Raw genomic sequence first — 25,995 nt, 5'->3', positions numbered from 1 at the left:
TTAGCAGTGAGAGCGCAACCTTTTGCTTTAAATTCTCTAAGTCGCAGCCTAAAATCCCACTTGCAAAATCAGTGTGTCACATTTTCAGGCCACTTGAACGCACTTTCTTTGCTCATCTCAGAACGAGTGCTGCAGGCCCAGCCCTCTCTCAATGAAAACCTCTGCTGTTTAGTTACTTCCTCGAGGGTCCATCCAAACCCTGAGTTCAGTATTCCCAGCGAATGACAGGTGTGTCGATGCTACCATCCCATGCTGGGATGAGAAGACATTCAATGGTTAATGTCATTGGTCACAAACCCAAAGTTCTTCCTGGTTTTCCCAGAATCATTTTAGAATCCAAGCCCATAGACCCTCCAAGACAATTACATACCTTTTTCAAATGTTAGATGTTCGGCAGGGCTCTCTGTTCTGAGGCCGACAGAAGCCCTTGAGCTGAGAAGGAGTGTGAATTAGAAATACTTCAGATCTCAAGTTTCACTTCAGGGGTGTAGACCAAAATTTGATTCTGTTTCAAAAAACCTCCCCCATAACAAAGCATCTCTATGTGAAAGTATTGAAAATGGAGATTTTACAGAATATCAGTGTTATATATAGGTAAATACGTATGTTCAAAGGCGTAGTGCATATTTTAGATGACAGATTTGTTTTGAACTATTTGATGACATTTCACAAAATCCATGGAAAAAATTAATTAAAAGGTGTTTATTTTGATTTCACAAAATCCATGCGCAGTTTTTTTCATAATACATACCTTCCATGAGCTTTATAAAGACCCCTCCTACACTAAAGTACTCTGTTTTATCTTTAAATGTAAATGTCTGTGTGATTGATCTTGAAATGTATCCATCCAAGAGAAAGTAGTTATCTGATGCTGAGAAAATGTAATCTATGAGAAATTACCTGCTCATGACTGAACATACCATTTCCATAATTAATAGTTGTAAAATATATGAGTCATCATCTCAGTGGGATCATTTTAAATAAGAACTTTCTGGCTATGAGCTATTATAATTCTGTAGTCTCCAAAAGATAGGTAAAACATATGTGTAATAGCTAAATTTAAATACAGAGTCAAGAAGGTATTATATTTGTCTTCTTTGGAAAATAAATTGATAATAATTTTTACCTTCTTCTCCAGCTTAAAATGATCAAATGTTGTGATCCCTTGTGGTCTAGTTAATTTTGACAACAAAAAATTATACACTGTACCTTACACACTTTACAGACACTTTTTAAAAAAATCTATATAAAAAGCCCTATAGGGTATTACTGCCTTCCCTTAGCTCCAATATTTCAGGCTTCCCCAACTGCCCATGCCTTCATTTTGCAGGTACGGTCTTCCGTGTGAGACATTGTTCATTCCCTCCAGGGCTGGTGCGGCAGATTTGCCCTTCAGATTGACTTACAGATATTGGGTGTCATCTCTCCCTGTCAATCATGAACATTCATGCATAAGCTCCTTGAGATCACTAGCCATCAGGGAAATGCAAATAAAATCCACAATGAGGTTTCACCTCACCCCAGTTAGAGTGGCTATCATCCAAAAATCAAAAAATGCCAAATGCTAGCGAGGATGTGGGGAAAAAGGGATCCTAATTCACAAGTGGTGGGAACATATACTAATGTAATGAAGTATGGTGATTCTTCTGAAATCTGAAAACAGACCTACCCTGTGACCCAGTCACTCCAACTCCTGGGAATTTACGTAGATGAAGTTAAATCAGCGTATGAGTTACCTGTACCCCCTGTGTTTTGCAGCACAATTCACAGTAGCAAAGATATGGAATCAACCCAGATGTCCATCAACTGATGGCTGGATCAAAAAACTGTGAGATATGTACACTATGAAGTACTACTCAGCCATAAAAAAGTGAAATCCCACCTTTTGCAACAAAATGGATGCAACTGGACATCATTATGCTTAGTGAAAGAAACCAATCCCATCCCCCAAAAAGGAAGTATCTTATGTTTTTTCTGATATGTGGTAGTTAATATAGAATACAAAAAATTCTGTAGGAATGAAACCCAGTCTTGTGATTTGATTGTTGTTTTTAGCCTTTTTTAGTCTCTTGTGGAACTGTGGTTTTTCTACTTTTTACTTGTTGACTATGATGGTTAAGGATTATAAGGTGGATGATGGAAATTATATTTTGCAAAAATTAAAGTAAAAAATAGAAATGAGGGAGGTGGGGGATTGAGGGAGGATGGGAAGTATGGTCATCTTCTTAGTATTGCACCTATGAAATACATGAAATCTGCTCTCTTTATTTTAATAAAAATTGGAATTAAAAAACATCCCTTGAGGGCAGGGGCAGTTTCAGAGTTATATTTGTATCTACAATGCTCAACTCAGCATATCATAGACACTCAATAAGTCCCTGATGAATTAATTTATTGGAAACTGTGTTCTAGTTTTCCATCTTTTTGGGCTGCCTGTGTGGGTCAGAAGTACAGCTAATAACTACTCCTTTGTTCCCTGTTAGTGTACTGAGAAAAACACTTAGACAATGGGCAGACTTGTGCTCACCCATTGCTTGTCCATCTTTGATCTTGTGCTGAGATTTCCTTGCTTTCTGTGTGAATTGTTCTGGGCAAAGGGATGCTAAAGCTCCCATAGAAAATCCTATAACACTAATTGCAGGAGTTAAAATAGACATGGAGAGATCCCATTTCCATCTCAAGCTGAGTAACACCAGCTTGGCCTCTGCCACATTGCTGGCTTCTGCTCTTCCTTTGCTAATTCTTTACCATCAACACCACCATCACGGCACCACCAGTAGAACCAGGGGCTGCCAGGAATCACAAGTATCACTTTATAGACTATTGTCTGGTAGAAATAACTCTGGGTACCTTGAAAATGAATTCACGCAGGTTTCTTACCATCAAATTGAGGATATTTTGTATCTGGAGATAAGATTTTATCATCAAAGACTGTAATTCACCTGAAGAAATAATTGGCTTGCCATCTAATTTTTACCACAAAGAGTACCTCCATATTGCAGATCCCAGAGGTTGCTTTTGAAATATTTTTTTCAGAATTTATTTGGATGATATACACATTTTCCCTAATATTGATTCTATGTAATCTAATGAAGGTATATTGTAGACCTAACAGCTCTTAGCAAGTCCCCCCCCCCTCAAAAAAAAGTGATATTCCCCATAATTTCACTTCCCTAAATACTGTTTTATTCTCCGGATGATGATAGTAAAATCTTTTTAATAACTTGCACTGCACATATTTTGTACATATCTTTTGATTAATCTTTCTTTGTTAAAAAACCCTGGAGTCTTAAATAAGTAGTATCTTAGATATTTGAATAGACTCAAATTTTACTGTTTTATAAAAAAGAAGATTTATGTATTCGAAAAGGCAGATAAGGGGGAGAGAGAGAGAAAGAGAGAGAGAGATTGATTTATTGATTTTCCCACCTTGGTTAACTGCCCAAATGCCTACAATAGCCAGGGCTAGACCATGCTGAAGCAAGGAGCCAAGAATCCATCAGGTCTCTTCCATGGGTGGTGGCGACTCAACTACTTGAGCCACCATCTGCTGTCTTCCCAGGTGCATTATCAGGCTGGGTCAGGAGCAGGACTTGAACAGCAATCAGTGTGGAATTCTGGCATCACAGCTTAACCTGGGGGCCACATCACTGGTCCTGTGTACTGTGTTTTCTAAAATTTTTAAATGGGAATCCTGACTATAGACAGTGTTAGACATCATAGTATTATAGATATAGAATTGGCAGGAAACTGAAAGCTTAATACCTTGAATTTTTAAAAAATTTTATTTATTTGAAAGACAGAGTTACAGAAAGAGGTAGAGAACCATCCACTGGTTCACTCCCCAGATGGCTGCAACAGCTGGAGCTGCACCGATCAGAAGCCAGGAGCTCAGAGCTGCTTCTGGGTCTCCCATGTGAGTGCAGGAGCCCAAGGACTTGGGCCATCTTCTACTGCTATCCCAGGCCATAGCAGAGAGCTGGATCGGAAGAGGAGCAGCCAGGATTAGAACTGGCGCCCATGTGGAATGCTGGTGTTTCAGGCCAGGGCTTTAACCTGCAGCACCACAGCACTGGCCCCGGTACCTTGAATTTTTAAATTGAACATCAGTTTTCCAGACACCTAGCATCAAAAACCAGGATCTTCCTTGAGTATAAAGCACAGAATGTCTGCAGCCCACTGTTGGAGCAGAAACTCCAATTTACACAATCCCTACTGACAACTGAAGTGCATTGGGATTTGGTGAGTTTAGTGAAATGACAATACCCATCTTTTTTGGGTGTTTATAAAATCCAGTTACAGGATTATATCCCTGGACCTCATTAGCTCAGCACCTAGAAGAAAGGAACTATCTTGTCGTTAATACCCTTGCTCTTACCAGGAGTTTGTATGAGAAACTTGTATGACAAATTTATGAGGAAATCATACAGACCTGGTATTTGGGATGCCATGATCTTGTTTGTTCTTAGATGTGTAGGTGATGGAGACAGACAGATGGCTGTTGAGTAGGATACGAATGCCTCCTGCAGGGTAGGAACAGTAACGGTGCCTTGAGATCAATGGCAGTAGTAGAACAGTTAGGTTATCGTGGTATTTCAAGCAAAAATGATGTGGTATTTCAAGCAAAAATGATGAATCAGAATCATGATAGTGAGTCCAATGATGATTGTACTTGATCTTGTGTACCCATTACCACAAGATGGGCTAAGGAGTACGGTCTTCCCAGTATAGGGTGATTTGGAGGCAGGGAAAGTACTAGATAGAGCAACAGGAACTGACTCCATGAAGGTATTCTTCCTGCTTTCAACTACATCAGTGCTACCACCCTCAACACGCAAACAAAATAAAATGGGTCTACTTACCAGAGTGGATGGCCCAGAGCCCCAATGCTTATGTCCAGCGGCTCCATGTTTCTTCAGCCTGCTTACCCATCGTGTTTATCATTGTGTTAAGCTTGCTTTCACCAATAGCACAAGATAGAAGAACCATGTCAGTGGGAAACAGCAAACACAGATGTCTCTTAGATTTTCAAAAGTGAATTAACTATTTAAAAAAAGCTTAATTAAAAGATGGCATGAACAATAACATAGACTCAGTAGACTGAGTCACAGAAACTGAAGATGAGAAAAAGGAAAACTCCTGTTTGTGGGCATCAATACTATTTGATACCTTCTAAATTCTTTAGGCTCTCCATTATTCTGTTCCTTTTAGTACCTTTGCTTTGTGTTTATTCCCAGTTATGTGACCCAACTGGAAATAATATAACAAAAGAACTGGCATTTCAGAAGACAATAATAGGCAAGCAGCTACACTGCTCCTAAGAAGAGGCTTAATTGAAAGTTAGACTAATGGGCAGCGGATGCTGTGCTTGATAGTAGATTTCTGTTGGTGAAAATGAGTGCTAGAACCAGTCAGTGAGAGGCAGAAAGACCTGCACTCTCTTTTTACTTCATCTTTTATTCTCTTTTTGTAGACTGAAGATTTTCTTAATGTTACCATCTATGAATTTTATAACTTTATAATCAGAGAAATATAACATTATTGTAATCTTCAAAAACCTTAACATATATACCAAAACCACACTGTTAGGAACTTGGAATTTGAAAAAGATTAATTATAATGTAAGACAGAATTTTATTTTTTTATTTTTATTAATATAAAGAGAACAGATTTCACATATTTCGTAGATGTGATTCCAAGAAGGTAAGCATGCTTCCCTCCCTCCTCCACATATCCACACAGAGAAATCACTAATGTCAAAAACAGCAACATTCTAAAATTTTGTTTGAAATAGACAAAGCATAGAAATACAAAAATTTTCATATCATCTCAGTAAAAGTTGCCTTCGGTTCTCAGAAAATGATGTGGTTTTTATTCTGACCTAAGGGTTATTCAGCAGATAAATGCATCACCCACTTTCAGCATGTTCAGCACTATTTCTAAAAGTCATTCTGTCAATTGTATGATTGTACCTGAAGGAGCAATGTCGAGTGTCATACGGCACAGAAATAAGCAAGATTGTCACTTTTCCTGAAATTGTTTTCTCAAAGTCCTATCATGCCTTACATTCCAGTCCTAATAGAGGCCTCACCATTATGCAAGCTTTGCCGTGCTCCGGTTATGTTGCTGCTGCTTTGATTCAGGAAATGCCTAAAATAAGTGACTTTATCCCCGCATGTCATTTGTTCTGCTTATAGTCACTGAATATATGCTGTAATGATCAACCGGCTAACTCGCTTTCTGTCGTCCTCAATCAACCCGCTGATGGGCTTAAAACAGATGCTTTGAAACAGGAATTGCAGCTCAGTTTTTATGAATGTGCACAGTAGAAAATAAACTGATACTTTCAGATAACCTGTATTTTAAAGGAAAAAAAATTCTCAGCAACTAGCAGAGGAAGGTGTCAGCTGAGGTTCTAGAGAAGCCATCCATCCCAAGGTTAAGTTTGTGCAACTGGGTGTTCTTTAGTACTTCACTTCATTATGTCCAATGACCTTCAGCACCAGATTCTTAAACATAGGCGTACTTAGGACCAGCCGTGGGCTGTCGGTTCTCTCTCGGGGCTCTAGTTCTGTGACTTTATCACAGAAAGACCACCTAACTGCTGAGGACTCTACATTGCCATCTTTAGTGCCGTGCTCAAGACTTGGGCTCTCAGTTGCCCGTTCTTGTTGGCCTTGGGTGTCTAATCGGCATCCTGGTTTAACACATCCCCAAACTGGAACCCCTGGTGCCTGCCAGACTGCACTCTCCTCCAGTTTCCATGGCCCATGCTCAAGGCCAGATGATCTCCACTCCCTTCCTCCCACACATCCAGTCCAGCTGCCAACAAGACAACGTAACCTCCCAATCCTATCTCACACCCAGCTGCCTCCTGCTCTGCCTACCCAGAGGTTCTCCCTTGGAAGCAGGTCTACTCACTTCTTAGTTTTCAGCCTGCTCTCTATGGAATGTCTTTAAAAGCTAGCCATCCTGTGGGGAGATGAGAGTATTGGGAACTAGGAAGAGTGGGCAGGTGCATGTCATCTCAATGTGTCATCAACTTGCGCACTTGAAGGTGCTTCATTGTATGAAACATGGATTTCGTCTCCATAAAGTAAAAAATTCTAAGCTACTATTGGAGCTAGATGACCAGTTGGGAGTTAAAAATCTTTTATTACATGGGGTAAAGTTGTTGTGCCAGGAAGGAATGGAACATTATAAACATAAACCAGTCAATGATGGTTACCTGCTTAATGCTGCCCTACTGCACTTCTGAATAAAACTGAACCTTCTTGCTGTGGATCTGAGCCCCTTTGTAGGAGGTGTGCCTGTTCCCTGGGGTCCCAGCAGGACCCTTGAGGCACAGTCTCCAGAGATTCTCAAGAGAGTCTCATGAAGGCACTCTTTTCCAAATGTAGCCGGGGCTAAAAATGGTGCTTCCAGAGCTGGGGATATTGGGAGCCCTGGAAGGGGACAGATAGAGCCACAAATGCCCCGTCCCATGAGTGTAACTGAGAAGGGAGAGATACCATCTAGCCCCTTCTTTCTCTACTTTCTTTCTGTTTTTTTTTTTTTTTTTTTTTTTTTTTTGGACAGGCAGAGTTAGTGAGAGACAGAGACAGAGAGAAAGGTCTTCCTCTTCCATTGGTTCACCCCTCAAATGGCCGCTCGGCTGGCACGCTGCGCTGATCCAAAGCCAGGAGCCAGGTGCTTCCTCCTGGTCTCTCCCATGTGGGTGCCGGGCCCAAGCACTTGGGCCATCCTCCACTGCCTTCCCGGGCCACAGCAGAGAGCTGGACTGGAAAAAGAGCAACTGGGACAGAATTCGGCACCCCAACCGGGACTGGAGTCTAGGGTGCCGGTGCCACAGGCAGAGGATTAGCCAAGTGAGCCGCAGCGCCGGCCACTCTCTACTTTCTAATCTCCCACTGACCCCTCCATTGGCTGACAGTTACTGCAAGCCCAAAGCCTTGGGTTCCTGACAGGTTCAGCAGAAGGGCTCAGTGGGCAGATTTTAAAACAGCAATGGGAGTCTTAACTGTGGACAGCATAAGACACAGTATTATAGATTGGTGTTGATAGGAAACTGAAAATCCAGCCCCTTGAATTCTACCACAGAACAGCGGTTTTCCTGTCTAGTTGCCAAGAAACAAAAGCACAAGGATTTCCTTTGGTTCCAAAATGCAGAATACCCATACCCCACTCTCTTCTTGGAGTCTTAGCTTCACTGTCTCATCCTCACTGATAATGTAGCCAACTGCAGAGGCAGCAGGTGCAGTGCCTGTGACAATTCCTCAGACACTCGCTCACCATGCAGGCTGCCTTGCACCCCCAAATAGGATGGCCCCTCCACCTGATTGATTCCTACAAGCCCTTAAGACATCCTGGTCTTGACCATAGCCTGAGGCCTCTTTGCAAGGTAGCCTGGCTTTGTCTTCCCTTCACACTCACCTTTGTATTTTCTCCCCCTGCTCTGCCTGCTGCATGCATATGTTCCCTTGTTTGAGTCTCTCTGCCTCCCTGAAGCTCCTTGAGGTTCAAGACCACTTGTGCTCTTTTTCCGTCACTGTCTCCCCAGTACGGCAGAGGAATTGCACCAGTGTTGCTGAACGTTCGCAAGATTGAATTCTTAGGCAGTCTTTTCACTCCAAGATTTGAGACAGTTCCACTAGCCAAAGAATACTCAGTTTACTGAGTAGGTAACTAATGAAATGAATGAACGAATGAATGACTAAAGGCATTGGGTCAAGTGCAAACATCTAACAAAGGAAGCTCTCTTCCATTCTCCCTTAGTCATAACTTGTAGTGTTTCTGTTTGTCAGAAGCACGTCACAGTGGAAGAAGCTGATGTTGAAGACCTCAGAGACATTCCACTCCCAGCATTTCTGCACTCTGTCTATGCTTTTATAAAAGGTTCTGGTGGTGGGGCTCCCCCCAGGTCCCTTATATCAGAATTTCCCAGGATGTAACTCATGCACACATAGGCCTCATTTTTAATTTCCCCATGGTGGATACGATGAGCAGTAGTGTTCTAGTGTAACACCATGATTTTCCAAATGATAAGTATGCATTTGATCATTGAGAGCTATACTTTTAATGCCAGTTAACATTTTGATTGGCATCTACTGTACATTTAGCCCCTGAAGCATTAAGACGATTACCCACAACCTGTTCACATGAGCAAGCCAGTGCCATCTCTTTCTTGACACCTACGTGCCTCTGTTTTACTCCCTGGATAATTCTGCTCATCCCCCAAGGGCTGGCCCCAAAGCCCCCTCTTTCATAGGACCCTCTGTGGTCCCTTCCCGTCTGCTTTTTTGTTATCTGAATTTTCATGGGACCATTTAATGGATTTTTAACAGATACAACCATAAAGAATAAGTTTCTTTTTTCACTGGGAAAGGATCTACTTCCTTTTATTTCCCTAGGTGAACTCTGCTTAATTTACTGCATATCCCAGAGTGCCTAGCAGCACACCATTTTGAGAGGTATGCACAAAATATCTGCTGAAAAGTCAGAACCATAAGAATTGGAAGAAGAAAGTGGACGTTTCCACAAATCTCTGATTTACATAGTGGAGTAGATTGAGGGATCTGAGGGGAAGAATACATTTGGAGGAAGATATGCTGTAATGAGTGTTCACCTTTGGTGTAATGGAAATGCAAGGTGGAAATGTAAATTTGAAGTGATCAGCTGAGATTGTAGTTGAGTCTTAAGTGTTCTTACCCACTGTCACATATTTTCTGTGAAAGATAACCCCTGAATAGAGTGTCTCCAAGAGGCAATAGAACGGGGGAAGTGAGAGCCAGTGTTTATGTCCCAGCTCAGTCTCTCTTGTTTGTTATCTGTCCTTGGGAGGTCTTTTTTACCTCTGAAATCTCTCATTATGCATCTGTAAAACAAAACCAATAACATACCTCTCTCCTAGAGTTGTGGTCAGGTTTTAATAAAATACTACATGGGACACAGTAACAGCTCAATAAATGTGAGTTTATTATTATCGTTGGTGTTATAGTACTGTTAATGGAGCAACTGTATCAGACAATGTTGATGTAACTGAAAATAAGACATAGTTTTGCACCAGGTTAGTGTTGTGAATAGCAGAAGATTTCATTTTAAACTTACCTCCCAACTCAACCTGCTGTGTGTTCAGCTTTTTCCAAGAGAGACTATAGGTTTATTCTTGTTAGTAGAAGTCAGTAGAATTAAATGTTTGTAAGAAAAATTATTTTTTGAAGATAGTTTCAAAACTGAATGTTCTTCATTCTGTGAACTCAAATGACTTCTTGAAATTTCCCAGGCTACATGACCTGAGGCAAAGCAGAGCTGGTGAAAGATGAAAAGAAGAACATTCTCTGGTGTTCACGTATTCTGCTTCAAAGGGTTGCAAACCACATCATCTCTCTTCAATTTCAAGTAGCAAATGGATGTGCCTGACATTTTTCTGATTGTTCATATGCATCATAGTCAACCTCTTATCTGACCTCCATCTTCACCTTCAAGTTGAGTGACTTTGGACAAGTGACTCAGCTTCCGTTGTTTTGTTTTTTAAATATATATTTTTTATTTATTTGAAAGGAAGAGTTACACAGAGGGAGAGAGATAGAGAAAGAGAGAGAGGGAGTGACAGAGAGAGAGAAAGAGTGAGTGAGTGAGAGAGAGAGAGAGAGAGGGGTCTTCTATCTGCTGGTTCACTCCTCAAATGGCCACAACAGCCAAGACTGGGCCAGGCTGAAACCAAGATCCAGGAGCTTCTTCTGGCCTCCCACATGGGTGCAGAGGCCCAAGCATTTGGGCCATCCTCCACTTCTTTCCCAGGCGTATTAGCAGGGAGCTGGAATGGAAGTGGAGCAGCTGGGACTTGAACCAGCGCCCATATGCAATGCTGGCATTGCAGGCTGCAACTTAACCTGCTGTACCACAGTGCTGGCCCCAACTCAGCTTTTCTGTTTCTCTGTTTCCTCATCAGTAACATGAGGTTGTCTGAAGGTTTATTTGCATTAAATTATGCAAAGTGATTATCAGAGTCCCTCATGTTTAACATGATCTCAAAAATATGATGTATTTCTGACTAATTTTTTAAAGATTTATTTATTTGAAAGGCAGAAGGAGGAAAGGAAGAAGAGAGAGATCTATCTATCTTCAGTTCACTTCTCAAATGTCTGCAACTGCCAGGCTGTGCTAGGCTGAAGCCAGGGGCTTCTGGAATTCCTTCCAGGTTTCCCACATCGGGGATAGAGATCCAAGTACTTGGGCCATCATCTACTGGCTCCAAGGCTCATTAAGAGGATGCCAGATCAAAAGCAGAGGAACTAGTGCTCAAATCAGCACTCAGAGTTGGATGTGGGTGTCCCAAGTGATGGCTTAACCCACTGCACCACCCCTCTGGCTTTACCTTTGTTTGTTTTCAATGTGATCTTTTTATTTGTCTTTTTGTTTTCAGTGTGATCTTATTTTGGACACCTCGTTCAGCCACCATCCAAGACAATTTGAGATTCTTGCATTTGGCATTGCATTTTCATGACTCAGCAAGTTCATTCCATCATTTACTGGTTCATTCATTTGATTGTTTACCCATACGAGAAGCCCCTATTGAGGACCTACTAAAGGCTAGGCTCTTCTTCATGCTGGTTGCAGGAGAGTGGAAATTAAAACTTCAGTCTTTGATTCTCAGCTCACCCTTTGTACTCTGCCCTACACTCTTATCAGGGCTGCTTTTCCTTGAGTGCTGTAGTAACTAAGAGTGCGCTTATAAACCACCCCACTGGAGACCTTGGACAAGTGGCCAAGTTGCCCTCTATTCAGGAATTCTTACCTATGGAAGCTCATAGAAATTCCATTTGAGTCCTTATGTTGACACCCACAGTCAAAGGATGAGGTAGATATGCTATCCTTAGTATAAAAAAATAAATCCCTAGGTAGTAGCCATCCCATCTTTGAATGAGGCTGTAGAATTTCATACTTGCCTCTACCATCTGGGATCAGAATCTAGAATGGCAGCCTGAGGCCTTTCTAAGGAATATGTGGGCTATGGACCTTGCATGACATTTACCAACAGGGCAAGCAGCATAGCAGCTGTTGTCCTACACCAAGTCATCTTGTCTTTATGAGTCCAGATCCCTTACACATTCAGGAAGCTGCCAGCTGCTGTGTTTGCCAAAGATGAAGTTAGCCAGCAACTCATCTTCAGTCTTTTACATGGGTTGGCAATACCAGCTCCCATAGACCAGCAGAAAAAGCTTGTTGATCAACAGAGCCAAGTTCATTAGACTTACTGACACCTACCTGAAAGAGTCTTCATTTGAGGGGACTATGAAGAGTTCATTGAAAAATGAATCAAAAGCTAAATTTATTTTGGTGCAAAGTGAAGTTGAAATTTATATGTAGTGTTTTCATAACTCATATTTCCCACGAAGTCTTTGAAGATTCCTTGTAGTATCAAGAGGGATACTTGGGGCAGAGTATTCATAAGGTCCTTGACTGAGTGAATTTCAGGTGGGTATTGCGAGGCAAGAAATCACGGGGCTTGGGCAGCATTTTGACTGCTGGCACAGTGAGGGGTATGTTTTGCTTTGGAGAAGCCAACTGTTTAGCTCATGGCCTAAACATTCACAGGCAAGCAGATTATTTTTGATTGGCCTCATCTTTGTGCATGGGGCCGATTATGTGTGTCCCAATGTCATTTAATGTAAGGCTGGAAATCAAGGTGATTTCACCTGCTGTACTTTTTAAATCATCAGATAATGGAAATCCATCCATCCGTCCATCTGTCCATCCACCCATCTATCCATCCAGTCTGTCTCTGCCTTTCTCTCTCTCCCTCAATCGGCTGTTTTTGAAAGGGTAAACTTACGTTACTTTATTAATTCTAGTAATTTCATAACACAACACTACCAAGAAACACAACCAAACTATCTGAAATCATTTGTATCAGTATATACAAGAATATAATGATTGTCAGTTAAGGGACATTTTCTTTAACTGCTGCAACTTTTAGATTAGAGTCCCAGGGCCACTTCTCAGAGATGATAACACTCAACCTGGGTGCTGTAGGGACATTTTTTCAAAGTTCTGGCAAACCCAAGGTCATTGAGGAAGGTTGGAGTTTCAAGCAAACCTAATTTCATATCCCTAACTGTTGGCCTCTTGAGAATTGAGAAATACAGAGTTCTATGGCTCATTTATAAAATGCTGAAATTAAAGATGAACCCATGACTTTCACAGATGGCTACTACCAGACATTGACATCCAAATTGTTTTCAAGTACAATTACTTTAAAAAAAAAATTACCATGAGAGAGCTTTCTCCTTCGTGCACAGTGGTTACGTTGTCCCCAGTGGGGACAAGCGTCATTTTCCCTGGGTATAATGTGGGCCTTTATTCCTTTGTTGTGAACATTTTGCATTAGAATTCTTTAGAGATACAGAACCTATGGGCTATGTATATAAGTATATGAAGGGGAACTTGTTAGAGGATTTGGCTCACACCTTGATGGCATCTGGGAAGTTCTTTGACAGGCTGACTGCAGCCTGAAGACCCGGGGCTGCCAGTAGCTGACTTAGTCCAAGTCCAAGGGCCTTAGAACCAGGGAAATAAAAAATGTGAATTCCAGCTTGAGGCCAAGAGCCTGAGAGCCAGCGAGGGGTCTGTGGGAATAAGTCACGGAATCCAAAGACCAGCAACTGACATCCAGGATAGGAGCCAGTCATGTCCCGGCTCTCACGGTGAGGGCTCAGATTGCCTTTTGCAGGTGATCTCTCCAGGCAATCCAGCGACTGATGGTGCCTGACCGCAAAGAGGCCATCTTTTGCTCTGCTCACACTCACACGCTAATGTCACGCCCTCACAGACACACCCAAAAGAACCCCTTTTGGGGTTTCTAGGTATTCCTTAATCCAGTCAAGCAGAATAAAATTAACGATCACACATTTAATGGAAAATTCCAAAGAAACTAGAATATGCATGCTCCAATTTGGAATGAAAAGATAAAGCATATACATACCTAAGTTTTGATTCTTTCATAAAAATGAAAGTGATAGTGTTTTGTCTGTAAAATTACTTTGCAAATCAAGTTCTTAAAACAACAGTGAAGGCCGGCGCCGCGGCTCACTAGGCTAATCCTCCGCCTTGAGGCGCCGGCACACCGGGTTCTAGTCCCGGTCGGGGCACCGGATTCTGTCCCGGTTGCCTCTCTTCCAGGCCAGCTCTCTGCTGTGGCCAGGGAGTGCAGTGGAGGATGGCCCAAGTCCTTGGGCCCTGCACCCGCATGGGAGACCAGGAGAAGTACCTGGCTCCTGCCATCGGATCAGCGTGGTGCGCTGGCCGCAGCGTGCCTACCGCGGCGGCCATTGGAGGGTGAACCAACGGCAAAAGGAAGACCTTTCTCTCTGTCTCTCTCACTGTCCACTCTGCCTGTCAAAAAAAAAAAAGAAAACACAACAGTGAAGATAACTTTTAAAACTATTGATTAAAAAAAAACTTAGGTGAATATAGACCTGTTGCTTATATATATATATTTTTAACTTTTATTTAATAAATGTAAATTTCCAAAGTACAACTTTTGGATTATAGTGGATTTTCCCCCCATAATCACCCTCCCACTCGCAACCATCCCATCTCCCACTCCCTCTCCTATCCTATTCTTCATCAAGATTCATTTTCAATTATCTTTACATACAGAAGATCAATTTAGTATATACTAAGTAAAGATTTCAACAGTTTGCACCCACACAGAAACACAAAGTGTAAAGTACTGTTTGAGTACTAGTTATACCATTACTTCACATAGTACAACATATTAAGGACAGAGATCCTATATGGGGAGTAAGTGCACAGTAGCTCCTGTTGTTGATTTAACAATTTGACACTCTTGTTTATGGCATCAGTAATCACCCTAGGCTCTTGTCATGAGTTGCCAAGGCTATAGAAGCCTCTTGAGTTCACCAACTCCAATCTTATTTAGACAAGGCCATAGTCAAAGTGGAAGTTCTCTCCTCCCTTCAGAAAAAGGTACCTCCTTCTTTGATGGCCCGTTCTTTCCACTGGGATCTCACTCACAGAGATCTTTCATTTAGGTCATTTTTAAATTTTTTTGCCCGAGTTTCTTGGCTTTCCATGCCTAAAATACTCTCATGGGCTTTTTAGCCAGATCTGAATGTGTTAAGGGCTGATTCTGAGGCCAGAGTGCTGTTTAGGACATCTGCTGTTCTATGAGTCTGCTGTGTATCCTGCTTCCCATGTTGGATCGTTCTCTCCCTTTTTTGTTCTATCAGTTAGTATTTTCAGACACTAGTCTTGTTTATGGGACCCCTTTGACACTTAATCCTATCATTATGATCAATTATGAACTGAAACTGATCACTTTGACTAGTGAGATGGCATTGGTATATGCCACCTTTATGGGATTGAATTGGAACCCCCTGGCACATTTCTAACTCTACTATTAGGTGTAAGTCTGATTGAGCATGTGCTGAACTGTACATCTCTTCCCTCTCTTATTCCCACTCTTATATTTAACAGGGATCACTTTTCAGTTAAATTTAAACACCTAAGAATAATTGTGTGTTAATTAAAGAGTTCAACCAATGGTATTAAGTAGAACAAAAAGTATTAAAAGGAATAATCTTTTACCAGCTTGATCTATACTTTTAATCGAGGCTGCTGGTGCTGAAATTTGGTTATCAGCATGTTGGCAGGGTCAATTTTGGCTTGGAACAAGGCAGCCCTCAGTAGTGATGGTTGCATGTTACAGCAAAGTTATGTTGGAACTTCACCATATATACAGCTCATGGGAACCAGGTCAGTTTTATCAACGCCAATTAGAATTTGCCTGATGTGTAATAGCAGCACTCAGAATGACTTTCATACATAAAGAACAACCTACTTGCTGTCCATCCAGGAATTAAGCAAGTTCTATGTGCAGTTTGAAAGTGAACAGGCATCAGTCTGCTTCGTTCTCAGCATTTATGTGTGTGTGATGATTTTAAGAACAATTCGTCTGTGAACAAAAAGCCAAGTGAGGCCATAGAAGGTGACAGTTTACAAGTGCCAACTGAACAGTTTGGTTCTCCTCCCACCTCACCCCGCCATGTACCGTCTCCAGCAGCCTATCATCTCCCCGGAATCCTTGTGAGTCTCTCAAGTTGGAATGACTCCATGAGCTGAAATGCTAGGACTGACCTCCCCTTGCAAAGGCCACTGCATTTTCCTCCTCAAGAATATTAAGGAGACTTACAGGTCACTATATCTGGTTCACCATCCCCTGGAACTCCTTAAAAAAGCTTGAGGAATTTTGGATCTTAGGAATTGCCCAATGCCATGGCAATATTTTGGTAAACTTTTACATAGTTAAATGCTTTTGATTTTTAAAACATCACGTGAGTGTATTTTTGGATCTTTTCCATCTGGAAGAACTGTCAAGATGATCCTTGAGGGCCATTGCTTCTTAGGCCCATGTGTAAGGTGTGTACATGTAGCAGGTGCACGTTTAGCAGGTACACACACACAACATGACCTCAAAGTATCATGAGTCCCAGATTTTAATTAGTCACTGTGCACTCACTTACAGCCTCAAGATGTGAACAGGAGGAGGTGGCGAGGGTAATGGGAGTGCCCCCCAGGACCCCTCCAACAAGACCTAGCTCTGATGTTTTTATAAAATGAACTTCTTGCCCTGTTGTTCTTTCTTTTCCTCTCCCTTTCCTCAGGTACAGCAACTGTCACTCTCAAAATAAGAGAAATGAGATATCTGTTTAAAACAAACCCTCATAAATGCTTTACTTTTTAATCAACTGCTTTGTTTTGAATGTTTAAATTTTTAAAACATCTGTTTAAGATGAATTAAGCCTAGTTTTGCTCTAGGCTTTAGTTTGAGCCTCTCCCATGTTAGAGAGTTGTGCTGCGGGGAGAAGGCTGGAAGCCAAAAGGAGGATGGGTTAAAGTCTTGCTCAGCCTTGAGCCCTGCTTGATTTCACCATAATCTATGACTGGCCATTACTAACAGTGTCTGGTAGTCTGTTAACTTTTTTCCTGTGTGTTTTAGGAAAGAGAAACCACAGTCACCGTCTATTATAGCAAAGTAAAGGATCAAATGAAAGTAATTAAGGTTGTATTGAGGAAATTTTAATAAACCAGTTACTGCTCATGAATATGGATAATTTCAAGGAAAAGAGCCATCCTGTGCCTGAAGTAAAAATAAACCATATTTTAAATATATGTCATATTCATAATTAGTTATTTAAATGTCTTCTCAATGAAACCCACTATTAAAATTATATTTGGAACAGTAATAATTTTATACTAATAAAAGCTATTGAATACCCACAATTAAAGGAAATGTGCCTTGTAAGATAGTTTTATTACTGATTATAATCTGGAAATCAGTACATTTTCACCAGGTCAGTTAAAATTTGGTAGTGACCATCAATAGAAATAATAAAATATTTTTATGTTCCCTTCAGATAAGAATGGATGGACTGACTTGTATAGTGAACACTAGTGGAATTCAGTCTATTCTACAGCTTTTTATGAATTGAAATTTTAATATTACCTTGGTTAATTTAGAATTATTAGGGAGTTAATCTGAGAAAATCACCAAATGGAAATGCCAGAGATAAGCCATCTAATGATAAACAGGTTCATATTTTTAGCAATATAATTTTCCCTACTAACTAAAACAATTGTTGTAGATCCAAGATCTGCAATCCCATTTAAATAACATTTTATATTGCCATTTGGATTCATTATTTGTAAAATTATATTTCGTGTCTACTATTTTATTCTTTGAAGTCATTATGTCATTTTGCTAACCCTGCAATACTTGAAGAACACACAGTGCTTAGAGCAGGTGGCATCATATAAGGGACCCTCCACGCAGCTGTTGGTCTGGCTCTTTTGCAGGCTGTGTTTGGAGAGCACTGCGTGGGGGTCGGAGCCTGGTATCTGTGCTCTGAACTCTCAGACAAGCGTCTGCCATCACTGCATGGTTAGGACGCGTTCTGGAGAGGAACAGCGAGCAAGCGACAGAAAATCAACAAGTAATGAAAAGCCACGGGAAGTATGCGTTGGCTATAGGCCCCTACTGAAAATTAAAATAGGAGATCTGACAGCAAGCATCTGGGAAGGCAGCTTGCACTGACTCAGAAAATCCGTGCTGCGTTTAGCACATTTACGGTGACACGTGAAAGGCAAGAGGGATTGGCCACGGAGGGATGTGGGGAGGAATGTTCCCGATGAGGCAGCAAGAACCCAAAGCACCTATGGTGTAACGGAGCAGGATCAGGCCCCTGGGGTGTAAGGGTACAGTCTTGGCAACAGCGTGTCACAGGGCATGGGGTTCTCGATGTGCTCACTGACATAGCTCATCTGCATCAAACCGAGCTGGCACATGGTTTCTTAGGATGTGTAGACTTGATCAGTGAAAGAAAGAATCCGATGCAAGATGAAGTTGAGATGTAGGGACAGGCCAGACCATGAAGCATACTATAAAAAATTTAATTTGGGGCTGGCGTTGTGGCACCGTAGGAACGCTGGCATCAGTTCCAAGTCCTGAATACTCTACTTCCAAGCCAGCTCCCTGCAGATGTACCTGGGAAGGCAGTAGACAATGACCCAAGCACTTGGGCCCCTTGCACCCACATGGGAGACCAGCGTGGAGTTTCTGTTGCTGGCTTGAGCCTGGCCCAGTCCTGTCTGTTGTGGCTTTTTAGGAGTGACCAGTGGAGGAAGATGCTCTCGCTCTCGCTCTCTCCTCCTCTCTCCCTCTCATTCTGCCTTACAAATTACTAAATAAATCTTGAAAAAGGAGTTTAACTTTGTTTTAAGCCTCACAGGAGATTTTTAAGGGGTGTGTGTTGCCTGAACAATGACTCCCTGAGATGTCCAGGGACTAACTCCTGGAGGCTGTGCCTGTGGCTGCAGGTGGCTGGGTGGCCTTTGCAGGTGGGATTAAGTTAGGGATCTCGCGTGAGTGAGGCAGGAAGGTCAGAGTCAGAGAGATGATGTGAGGATGAAAGTGGAGGTGAGAGAGATCAGGACCTCAGGCCAAGGGGTGCGGGCAGCCCCGGAAGCCTGCAGAGAATGAGCAAGTGTCTCTCCTGCGGCCAGGATCCCGTCTTCGACTTCACACCTGTGCACCAGTAGCAGTGTCCACTGGTGGCTCTTAGAAGTTAAGGCAGGATTATGCTTATTATTCAAATTAAAGAAATTAATTTAATAAATTAAATTAATACATTGCAGTTATAAAGACAGTTTTTCAAAGAAAGAACCCGTTTCAGTTAGGATGTACTTTAGATTCAGTTACAGTGTTTAGCTGAATCTTCCTTGCCCTGTCTTTCAAGCCCTCACAGTGGAATTTAGGAAGAGGATGAAGGAGATGCAAGGAAAAAGAGAACAAGCAGGTCGCAGGAAGGAGAGGAGTAACCAGTGTAAAGAGATGCCAGAGGGGACAGGAGTCGCTGACTAATGGGAGGAAGAGTAGGGAAGGAGGAACCCAGAGAGGGATGGGGGCAGGCAGTGGCTGGGGAGGAGAGAGGGACATGGAGCAGGCTGCCCCAGGACCTAACAGCTCAGGGCAGTGAGCAGTTCTCCAAGTCCAGGAGCTGCGGAGCTCAGTGGGTCTGGCTCCAGCCTCTGCTGAGGCCACCCGGAGGCACGAGTGGGGCTGAGTCGAGTGGGGTTGTCTAAGAGGCTCCCTGGGGCTGCGGGAGGGTGTGGGTGACCTGTGGGCTCCCTTCCCCTCCAGTCAGCAGCATCAGAGAGGCTGAGCTGGGAGGGAGCGCACACCTCGTCTCGAGCCACTCGCGCTGTGGCTGAAGTGACTCAAGGAGTCCGACCTTCACTCCTGGGGAGCCAAGGAGTGAGGCCCCACCCAAGGACAAGCGTGTCAGAGTTTCTGAGTGGACAGCGTGTCAGAGTTTCCCAGTGGACGGGCGTTTGTGTATGTGTATGTGGGGTGGTGGCTTGGAGGAGTATGGTGTGTGTGGTTGTATGTGGCCAGTGGTATGTGGGGGATTGTGTGTGTGTGGAGGTGGTATGTGGGGTATGGGAGGGTGGTGGGTGTTGTAGTGTGTGGTTTCATGGGGTTGTGTTTGTGTGGGGGGTATGTGGTAGGGGTGTGTGTGGTAGAGGGGTTGCATGTGTGGGTTATGGTGTGTGTGGTGTTGGGAGTTGTGTGTGGGAGTGTGGTGGGGGTGGTGTGTGGTGCGTGTGGGTTTATGGAGGGTGTAGTGTGAGGGTGTAAGATGGGGAGTGGAGGTGTGAGAGTGAAGGGGGTTGTGTGTGGGAGTGTGGGTTTGTGTAGGGGGGTTGTGTGGGTGGGGTATCAGTGTATGTGGGGTGGGGAGGTTTAGTGTTTGAGGTATGTGGGAGGTTGAGGGTATGTGGTGTGGGGGCAAAGGGGGTATTGTATAGGTAGGGCTGTGAGGGGGTATGGGTGTATGGTGTGGCAGATTGTGGGGGTTATGGGTGTGTGGTGTGAGGGGTTGTGTGGTGTATGTGTATGTGTGTGGTGTGGTGGATTGTGAGGGGGTATGGGTGTGTGATGTGAGGGGTTGTGTGGTGTGTATGTGTGTGCTGTGGCAGATTGAGTGGGGTATGGGTGTGTGTGTGTATGTGTGTGGTGTGGCGGATTGTGGGGGGGTATGGGTATGTGGTGTGAGGGGTTGTGTGATGTGTGTGTGTATGTGTGTGGTGTGGCGGATTGTGGGGGGTATGGGTGTGTGTGTGTGTGTGTGTGCTGTGGCAGATTGTAGGGGGTATGGGTGTGTGTGTGTGTGTGCGCTGTGGCGGATTGTGGGGGATATGGGAGTGTGTGTGTATGTGGTGTGGCGGACTGTGGGGGGTATGGGTGTGTGTGTGTATGTGTGTGGTGTGTCGGATTGTGGGGGGTATGGGTGTGTGTGTGTATGTGTGTGGTGTGGTGGATTGTGGGGGGTATGGGTGTGTGATGTGAGGGGTTTGTGTGGGGTGTGTGTGTGTATGTGTGTGCTGTGGCAGACTGTGGGGGGTATGGGTGTGTGGTGTGAGGGGTTGTGTGATGTGTGTGTGTTGTGTGTGGTGTGGTGGATTGTGGGGGGGTATGGGTGTGTGGTGTGAGGGGTTGTGTGATGTGTGTGTGTATGTGTGTGGTGTGGCAGATTGTGGGGGGTATGGGTGTGTGTGTGTGTGTGTGCTGTGGCGGATTGTGGGGGATATGGGAGTGTGTGTGTATGTGTGTGGTGTGGCGGATTGTGGGGGGTATGGGTGTGTGGTGTGAGGGGTTTGTGTGGGGTGTGTGTGTGTATGTGTGTGCTGTGGCGGACCGTGGGGGTATGGGTGTGTGTGTGTGTATGTGTGTGGTGTGGCGGATTGTGGGGGGTATGAGTGTGTGGTGTGAGGGGTTTGTGTGGGGTGTGTGTGTGTATGTGTATGTGTGTGCTGTGGCGGACTGTGGGGGGTATGGGTGTGTGTGTGTATGTGTGTGGTGTGGTGGATTGTGGGGGGTATGAGTGTGTGGTGTGAGGGGTTTGTGTGGGGTGTGTGTGTGTATGTGTGTGGTATGGTGGATTGTGGGGGGTATGGGTGTGTGGTGTGAGGGGTTTGTGTGGGGTGTGTGTGTGTATGTGTGTGCTGTGGCGGACTGTGGGGGGTATGGGAGTGTGTGTGTATGTGTGTGGTGTGGTGGATTGAGTGGGGTATGGGTGTGTGTGTGTATGTGTGTGGTGTGTCGGATTGTGGGGGATATGGGTGTGTGTATGTGTGTGGTGTGGCAGATTGTGGGGGGTATGGGTGTGTGTGTGTGTGTGGTATGTGTGTGCTGTGGCGGACTGTGGGGGGTATGGGAGTGTGTGTGTATGTGTGTGGTGTGGTGGATTGTGGGGGGTATGGGTGTGTGGTGTGAGGGGTTATGTGGGGTGTGTGTGTGTATGTGTGTGGTATGTCGGATTGTGGGGGATATGGGTGTGTATGTATGTGTGTGGTGTGGCGGATTGTGGGGGGTATGGGTGTGTGGTGTGAGGGGTTGTGTGGTGTGTGTGTGTGTGCTGTGGCAGATTGAGTGGGGTATGGGTGTGTGTGTGTATGTGTGTGGTGTGGCGGATTGTGGGGGATATGGGTGTGTGTATGTGTGTGGTGTGGCGGATTGTGGGGGGTATGGGTGTGTGGTGTGAGGGGTGTGTGTGGGGTGTGTGTGTGTATGTGTGTGGTGTGGCGGATTGTGGGGGGTATGGGTGTGTGTGTGTATGTGTGTGGTGTGGCGGATTGTGGGGGGTATGGGTGTGTGTGTGTATGTGTGTGGTGTGTCGGATTGTGGGGGGTATGGGTGTGTGTGTGTATGTGTGTGGTGTGGCGGATTGTGGGAGGGTATGGGTGTGTGGTGTGAGGGGTTGTGTGGGGTGTGGGGGTGTTGTATGGTGAGTGTGTGGGTGTGTGTGGGTGGAATTGTAAGGGGGGTGTAGCAGGACAGATGGGGAGTTCCCAGCTGTTTCTCACCCTTGACTCCTCCCCCATGCAAGCTTGCCTCTGTCCACATCCTCCAACCCAAACTCAAACTGTGGCGGGCGCAGTGCAGCTGGTGTTTTGTAGTCCCGTAAAGGAAGTCTGCCAGGTTCCATGCAGGCGGCCAGTGCCAGTCAGGAGGTGATACAGTTGTCCTCGAGAGATTCACCGCGACTCTATCAGTTCAGAAAGTACCTGTGGGTTGCTGTTGTCAATTAAGAGAGAAGATTGGGAGCTATGGGTCAAGTGCAGGGAGAAGTTCATTGGGATGCGACTCCCAGATGGAGCCAGTCCGGAAAGGTGGAATGAACTAGGACATTTCTGTCCATGCATGATTTGAGTTGGGATTCACTAATTAATGAGTTAATGAGAAAAGTGAAGGAGATGGGACAGCCCACGGAAGAGAGAGCATGGGTCTTCTTTTCCATCCTTTTCCTTGTCAGATGTTGGATTAAGCCTTCAGGTTTTCTCTGCTTTCTCCCGCTTCCTCCCCCTGCTTCTTCCACATTCATTAGAAAATAGCAAAAATTCCTTCATTGCTATAAAATGCAAGAGTTTTTCTTTCACTGTTCAGTTTTTAGAGGAAATTGTTTTCTGGCAAGACATGAGAATCACCCATATTTTAAAACACTTACAAGGCTTAAATTTTCATGCAATAGTATTTTCAAATCAGGATTTATTCATGAAAAGAAGCATGTTTTGTTTTATTCTTTATATTTAATACTTAGAAGAATGAACATAAATCTATTAATAAGATGATGCTAAAAGTTATCCTCAAATACTGGGGAAGATACTAATTTCTTTTTAATATGCTTTTCAAAACTGAAAAGCAACTGGAAACCATTATACTTAGTGAAATAAGCCAGTCCCAAAAGGACAAATACCATATGTTTTCCCCAGATCTGGGGTTACTAACAGAGTGCCATACATGTAATCTATGGGAGTGACATTGGCGTACTGAGATTTGATGGTTGTCTGCAGCCCTTGGTCTCTCCTGATGAGGAACAGTGATTTTCTCCTCATACTATTTGTTGAACTCTTTGCTTAGTGTAGGGTTAATCTTATGAGTATAAAGTAAACTGAAAATAGATCTTTGTCAAAATTGAAAGTGGGAATAGGAGGGGAAGAAAGAAGAAGGGAGGGAACGTGGGCAGGAGGGAGGGTAGGGTGGGAAGTATCACTATGTTCCGAAATCTGTATGAAATTTGTATACCTTAAATAAAATTTAAAAAACAACAGAAAAGCAGGACACGCATTTGGCACAGAGGCTAAGACACCGCTGGAGCTGCCCACACCCATATCAGAGTGCCTGATTTGAGTCCTGGCTACTCTGCTTTTGGTCCGGCTTCCTGCTAATCCAAACCTGGGAGGCAGCAGATGGTGACTCTAGTACTCAGATCCCTGCCACCTGCATTGCAGACCACGACAGCTCTGGGCTCGTCGCTTCAGCCTGGCTCAGGGACATTTGGGAAGTTCACCGTCTGCCTCTGCTTTTCAAATAAATTTAGAATAAATAGATTTTAAACTGCAAAGCCAGTTAGTTTACTATAAAAATATAACATTTTGGTAACACAACAAATGAATGAGTATTAGAAATTTAGTAACCATCTCTTGATGGGTTAATAATCAGCTTCATATGTAGTAAAACATTGGTTAATTAATCAAAATGTAGTAGAACACTCATTAGCTGATTAATAAATGCTCCCTATTTTATTTAAAACAAGATAAATATATGTTAGTATTCTTAGTATTTCAAATCAGTCGAAATCAGAATACATTTTGAGCACCTTCTGTGTACCACTGAGCATCTTTTGTATACTTGATTTAGGATGCTAATAAGAGCGCAGACATTCACATAAAAGGGGATAGACAACAGCAGAGGCAAAAAGGAGGGTTGGGCAAAATGTTTCTGAAAAAGGCTGAATAGCAAATTATTGCGGCCGTTTGGGCTGCAAATTTCTGTCATAAGCACTGGACTTTTCACTTGAGGACAAAAGCAGACATAGAAAGTATGCAAATGAATGTCAGAAATGACTCTGTTCTAATAAAACTTTATTTACTTAAACAGGACAAATGTGCCCTCAAGTTGACCTTCTGCATCAAAGGATTGCTTTATGCATACTGAGCACCAAAAATGTTTTGTTTCTTTAATGTTCACTTATATAAAATTCCCAAGTTATTTCTATTTTTTTATTTTTATTTTTATTTTTTTTTTATTTTTGACAGGCCAAGTTATTTCTAAAGACAGCTGGAAGAATTTATCTCCATAGTCACATTTTTATAGAACTCTATAATCACTCTATTTTTATGGTCACTTATTTAATTATTTTTTTTTATTTTTTTTATTTTTTTATTTTTTTATTTTTTTGACAGGCAGAGTGGACAGTGAGAGAGAGAGACAGAGAGAAAGGTCTTCCTTTGCCGTTGGTTCACCCTCTAATGGCCGCCGTGGTAGCGCGCTGCGGCCGGCGCACCGCGCTGTTCCGATGGCAGGAGCCAGGTGCTTCTCCTGGTCTCCCATGGGGTGCAGAGCCCAAACACTTCAGATTTGTATTATTAACATCCTTGGATAGTTCAGCATGTACAATGCAAGGAATTCATAAAACAAATTGCAGAAATAAATATGTTCTGTTTATTCTATCCTTAACATAGCAACTGAAACAAAATCTCATCTGGTTAAAATGTAAATGTAAACAAAAAATGTTTTAAAAACATTTAAAAATGGTGTTATATATATACAGTGTTCAAGACCTTTTCTAAAATTAGTCTCTTTTTTAAGATTGATTTGAGAGGCACAGTTACAGAGAGAGAGACAGAGAGAGAGGTCTTCCATCTGCTGGTTCACTCCCCAAATGGCCACATCGGCCAGGGCTGGACCAATTTGAAGCCAGAAGCCCGGAGCTTCTTCCAGGTCTCCCACGTGGAGGCAGGGCCATCTTGGGCCACCATCCACTACTTTCCCAGGCCATCAGCAAGGAGCCAGATCAGAAGTGGAGCAGCCAGGACATGAACTGGCACCCAACTGGGATGCCGGCACTGCAGGCGGAGGCTTAACCTACTATGCCACAGCACCAGCCCCTGAAATTTGTCTCTTTTTATAAAAATGTGAAAGCCTGGAACATTCTGTTTGTCCTACAAATTTGGGTTTGCTCTGTTGACACTTATGATGTCCGCTCTGTCCAGTGCACACGTTCTTTCCACTCTCCACTGCTCCCTTCGCCACACTCAAGGAAGAGCAGTCTACTACTGCTTCTCTGATCTTGGCTAGAGTTGGAGCACTTGAGCACATTGTATCAGTGCATAGCAGATGGCAGCCTGCTTGGTGGCCTCCCTGCGATCTCACAGTGTAGGAGACTCTCCATGGTGAAACCAGAGAATCCAGTCACCATTCCCCACTTGCTCATCAGATTTTCACAGCACGCTTTTAACTGGGTTCACACAGATGTTCTAAAATTAAGGACATGCTCTGGGACTCCTGCCCACACCATCAGAATCCTCCCTGCTAGCGCTTCTAATTCCAATAAGGAAACCAGTTTGAGA

At 43.4% G+C, this 25,995-nt stretch overlaps 1 protein-coding gene across 2 annotated transcripts in view; it reads left to right on the top strand.

Annotated features, from left to right (window-relative positions):
- Nucleotides 1-25,995, top strand: part of CTNND2 (catenin delta 2) — a 441,886-nt gene that overhangs the window by 235,408 nt on the left and 180,483 nt on the right. The gene's annotated exons all lie outside the window — the stretch shown is intronic.

Source organism: Lepus europaeus, chromosome 15 (genome assembly GCF_033115175.1).
Source record: "Lepus europaeus isolate LE1 chromosome 15, mLepTim1.pri, whole genome shotgun sequence".
NCBI classification, from domain to species: Eukaryota; Metazoa; Chordata; class Mammalia; order Lagomorpha; family Leporidae; genus Lepus; species Lepus europaeus.
The sequence above is the reverse complement of the archived record's forward strand: the minus strand, read 5'-3'. Positions and strand labels throughout refer to the sequence as shown.